This window comes from Amblyomma maculatum, chromosome 4 (assembly GCF_055883805.1).
Source record: "Amblyomma maculatum isolate TAMU_Amacu chromosome 4, ASM5588380v1, whole genome shotgun sequence".
Taxonomy (NCBI): Eukaryota; Metazoa; Arthropoda; class Arachnida; order Ixodida; family Ixodidae; genus Amblyomma; species Amblyomma maculatum.
Window position 1 is genome coordinate 194,287,018 of NC_139347.1, and position 5,596 is coordinate 194,292,613.

General features: G+C 47.4%; 1 pseudogene; it reads left to right on the forward strand.

Annotated features, from left to right (window-relative positions):
* Nucleotides 1-467: 467 nt before the first annotated feature.
* On the forward strand, nucleotides 468-1,442 carry LOC146193932 (uncharacterized; annotated as a pseudogene).
* The last annotated feature ends 4,154 nt before the right edge of the window (nucleotides 1,443-5,596 follow it).

The window sequence follows — 5,596 nt, forward strand, 5'->3', positions numbered from 1 at the left end:
ACATTTTTGAACCCTCGTGATAGCCTAGAAAAATATTCAGCGTGTCTAAAGGGCGATCGGTGAATTACTGCCACAAATTCTACAGCTAAGGAAAATATACAAAGTACGAAAGAGCAAAAGTAGCTACATATACTCAATAATAACCACTCAAATCATAACCCGCCGTAGAGTAGTGGTTAAGGTGCCCGTCTGAAGACCATGAGGACCGAGGTGTTATTTTTCGTTTTATTTTGCGTCTTATTTTTTAATTCTTATTTCATTTTTTTCCTCATCGTTCAATTCTCCTGTTTCCTCACGAGGCTGCGGCGGTAGCTAAACCATAGGCACATAACGAACGTCGTTTCCGCGCCGACTAGGGCGCCCCTCGCAGCGGCGAGCGCACACTCGGAAGAATACGATCGGCCAGCTGGCGTTCGGAAATCCTGTTTGGGCGCTGTTTCGCGCGTAGCTGTTGCCTTTTCGGAACAATGCCGAGTTGCAAAACGAATGGTAGCGTCGTGGGCTGCAACATCACGTACACCAACTCACCAGGATCGAAGTTTTATAGGTTTCCGAGCCGACCGTATGAAACAGAACGGCGTAACCACTTGATCGCGCTCGTCCGACGACAGCAGTAAGCTGTTTTATGTTGCGCGGTATGCCAAGTGCGTTACCGATGAATGTGTTGCTTTTAGAACAATGATGGCAGCAACTGGAGACCTGCAGTGCACAGCAGAATATGCAGCAAACATTTCGTCGGTGGTGCGAAATGTAATGAAGAAGGCCGCCCTGCTTACCACCCGTCGATATTTCCCGTTGCATATAAAGCGACGAGTGGGCCTCTGTCAAGCACCCGCTATACGAGGCAGAGCATATATTTTTAGTGCGTAGCACTATTAGCCGCAATCACGGATTTTGTCGATGTCTGTCCGAAGCCGCTCACTCTCTATCTCTTTTTGTGAACTTGAAGTGGAGAAAGAGAAGGCGGCGATGGGCGCGTCGCGCGGCTCAGCATTGTTTAATTTTGAGATAGTGTGGCTAACGCCAGCTCATTTTGTGCACTGACAGTAGATTTTGTCTCGTGGTCGCGGTGCTTTAGTGAACCAATATTGTTTGGCTGTCTGCCCCCACAAATGCGAAGCGATGAGGTCTTTATTTTTTTTTTTTTTTTTGCCAGCAAAAGAAAGTGCCAGAAGCAAAAGATGCAGGAGGAGCAATAAATATCCAGTTATGACAATCAACAAGCAGGGTGTGTCTCAAGCCCCGAACCACAGATTTCAGACTGCCCGCCCTTACAGTGACAACATAGTGGCCTCCGTCGGCGGCCAATCTGCAGATGACACACATCGTGCGGATATAAGCTAAAGTTTGTTCCATGTAATTTGTGCTTTTCGTTGCATTTGATTTGACTGGTGTGCTAATCTGGTTTTAAAATGCTGGTTTCAGGCCTCGACAATGACTGAAGACAATGACTGAAGAGGTGCCTCGCGGAGGTAAGCCAAACTAACTTCGGAATAGGGGCTCCAAAGCGGGAGTTTCATTAATGGGTCTTACAAGTGCCTGCAAGCAAGCAGGGACAGATGATCGGAGGATATAACTGGCAAATAACGTACCACTACCTCTTGCAGTGCGTTCACACTAAACAAATAACCTTCGGAGCTGATTCGAACCGGTCGAGTTTCAACCCGACGACTCGGGTTCCATAGCCGGCCATCTTAATTACTGAACCATCACGACTTTTTTATTTATTGAAAATATTCCAAACAGAGAACACGGAAAGCTCATGCTTCAAGTCATCTGTATAATGTGAGCCCGCCTCACTCCAGCAATCGCCCATCATAGAATGTCGAAATTCCGGGAGGCACACATAAGCATCCAGAGACAAGCATGACAAAACACATCCGAGGTTTGCCTGCAAGAAAGCGATACATTGTAAAGATACGGAACACGGACGACCCTTCGTGATAGCCAGGCGGCTCTTCCCGTCAAGCATATACTCCCCGCACCAAAGCTAAGTTGGCTTGGAATAGAGAATTCAATTATCGTTGAGATTCGGCATGGCGGTCCATTATACGAACATTGCACAAACTTACGGGGGTATCGGTTCTGGCAGTCTTGAAACCATAGGTATTCACCGCGAGATCGACCTAGAGGTAGCGCCACCGTCGTTCCGGTAGTGTGGATCGGCAGCCGCCGGCGCTTGCAGAAACGCGCGCGGCGTAGGTCTGCTTTCAAGTTTAGGGCGAGTTTATTGGCGATGAAAACGGGTCTTCTGCTATATTGCGGGAAAAAATATCCAAGGATTTCCTCAGTGCAGCAGAAGAAGCGCCGATTTTAGGAAAACAAGGCGCGCAACCACCAGTCTTCTAGATTTACTTTGCACGTTTTTTGCGCTGTACCACGCTCACGCGCCTAATACTTGAGCCTGCCTAATGACAGCTTTGCTTTTCTTATAGACTTTTAAACTTTTTATCGACTCATGCGAGTGAGACAGAAGAATTTAGTGTCAAGACCACGCAGATACAAGGGTCGTGCTCTGGTCTGCAGTACTTAAGAATGAATCGAGAAAGCCTGGTTCATTATATGGTTCTTGAGTCGAGGTTTAAACAGTTTAATGTAGCAATGACAGCGTACAGCATGGCGAGTTGCTTTAGACTGAGTCCACATTAACTCTGGCTAGACAACCACGCACAAGTATTCCCAAAAAAATGAGATCACGCCGACACTATACAGGAACTCTCACCGCACAGGAAAGCTGATTGTTCACGTGTACAGCGCTGAGTGGATTGAATTTGCCGAGCTCACGAACACGCGGATGCTTTTTGTGGCCACTGTCATAGCATGTGATACACAGTAAAAACAAAAACACCTTTTTGGGTATTTGTCTAATTCAAAACACCCTTACACCCTGAGTCTAGGGTGTTCGTGCCATTGGAAATCACCTCTTGCATACCAAAGGGGTGCATTGGTTGAAGATTATGCCTTAGGGTGTTACGGGCAAGCAATATCACCTAACATGCTGGGGGTATATGGCTGCGTATTTTCGTAGCCTTTTATACACAAGCGGCGCTACTAATACAATCCAACACCTAAATAAAGCACCAAAATAACGCTAAAATTAAAATTACACACAAGTGCTTTCTAAAAATGAAACTGAAACTGAAACAAAATTTCACCGCCAGGAGGCAGCCGGTAGCTACGCACGCTCTTTTCAAACTTCACTATATGGCCGTTAGCATTGTGGGGTGCGTTTCGACCACGTTTCGGCGAATACTGAATGTGCTTCTTCGATTGTGTACCCTCGTGAAATGTGTTGCGTTTCGCATGCATATGTGTTACAGAAGTGTGTATGCTTGTGAAGTGCCTTCTACATGTGGTGTTTAACTCAAACGGGCATTAATCGTGTCGGCAAGTGTCCGGGCTTCTTCTTGGTTTGCTCAGGCAGAAGGACTGCCACACCGTTTTATGTTTGAGATGTTCGAAAGAAGGCATGGATGATTTTTTTTTTTCTGCGTGACTGAGAGGTATGTGCGCCGACTACATTGCACTCGCACTGAAATCGCACTCGTTGGTTCGGTGCCGGTGATACGAAGGCGGACAGCCTACTTTACGACTGACGCAATCGCCTGCTGTGTCTTGTTTACGGCAGGCGCTGACCAAATCCTGTCCGCAGCTGATGAGCGACAGTGTCAACATACAGATTGAGAGGTTTAAACGAAACGGATATCCGAGGAGCATGCTGATATCTGCGGCTGAAAGCTGTTTGAAGAAGAGGCGACCCCGAGCAAGAGAAGGTAAAGAGTCTGAAAAGAGAAGACAGGTTGTTGTCCTGCCATACGTACATGCATCACACAGTCTTAAGAAGATAGCCAGCCGATTCGAAATTAGGGTCGTGCTGTCCGCACCAAACAAGTTAAAAAGTATGTGCAGGAAGGTGAATGAAATGAGAGAGACTAAGGAAGGATGCGGAATACTGCACAGGGAACGGTTTGTCAAATGTCGCACGGGTGTCGTGTACAAGATCCCCTTGACATGTGGGAAGGCCTACGTGGGGCAAACAGGCCGATGCATCAATGAAAGGCTAAGGGAACATAGAAATTCGTGTGCCGCATTGTCTGATCCAGGAAACCTGGCGACCCATTGCTCCCGGTGTAAAACGGATGACAATCAACAGGACTTGAGGAGCACGGATTGTGTACCAAGGTTCACCGAAACCAAGGTGCTGGCAAGCGCAAAAGACAGTTTTAAAAGAGAGATTATTAAAGCCTTCAAGGTGATTTCGGGAGAAGAATGGGAATGCGTGAGTGTTCCGCCGGTGGCGCTCAATAGCAAGGAGGTTATATTTCTCCGTTTGGACAATGTGACAAAAGATTAAACCTAATTTGTCATTATTTTCATTTTATTTTCGTTTATTTTTTCTGGATCTTTTGTTTACTTCTTCATATCGCAACTCCACGTTTTGTGTGAAGCTTTCTTCTTCGTACCACAAAAACTGTCAGTTAGTAGCGGGCGCATCATGTGTGTTAAAGTCCTGGTTTAATTCTCTTGTGTGGGCATTGTTTTTTGTGTACAACCATGCAGCGCCGGAGGTCTTCGAGGTCGTATAGCCAACTAGCCCGCTCGCAAGTACTACTGGGCTTAGAAAGCTCTATCTCTCCATCTCTTCAGCGTCTGTGTCTTATTCTGCCGAAATTACTGCACCTACGGCTGCCAAGATGGCGTCGTCTGTCATTTGCTGGTATTTCTTTACACCAAGTTGGTATGGAATATTTTTGTGGCATTGCACAAATCCACTTCATAGTCGACATCGCCCCTGCGGCTGATGACAGAAAAAAGCCCCGTCCATTGTATGAACAGCTTATTGTAGTCTGTTGGAAGGAGAATAAAAACCTGCTCTGCCGGTCTGAATGAGCGTTTGGGCTCTTGATGTCGTAGTAGCGGCTGTAAAGCTCTTCTGCGCGCTCAAACTCTTCGTGGGCAAGTTTACAGGTATTCTCCAGTCCGTCCCGTAGAGCAAGGACGTACTCGAACGTAGTTCGCAACTCGCCAAGGATGGTTGCATTAGTCCAAAGCTCTCTAAGTACAGCCAGAGGCCCACGCACATTTCGCCCATATAAGAGTTCGAGTGAGGAAAAGCCGAGGCTTTCTTGGGGTACTTCCCTGTACTCCAATAGGAGTGGAGCCAGATAACGATCCCAATCGCTCGGCCTTTCCAGACACACGCGCTTAAGCGTTAGGCCGTTCGCTATCGGGTGGTAGGGAGAGGTATGCAGCTGTTTTACTGACAACAGACGGCTAACCTCCTTCATTACTTCGGACGTAAAATTCGCGCCCCTGTCACTGAGGACCTCTCTGGGCACTCCTACACGGGAAAACATTTCGACAAGTGCTTCGGCTACCCTTTCGGTCTCGATGCTAGGAAGTGTGACTGCATCAGGGTACCGAGTGGCATAGTCCACCATGGTCAGGATGTACCGAATGCCTTTTTGAGTGGGCCAACAATGTCGATCGCCCCCCTCTGAAACGGGGTCTCAATGACGGGAACTCGGACTGAAGGCGCTCGTGTGGTGACACTTCGGAGTTGTGCGTTGGCATAGATCGCAAGAAGCAACGAACC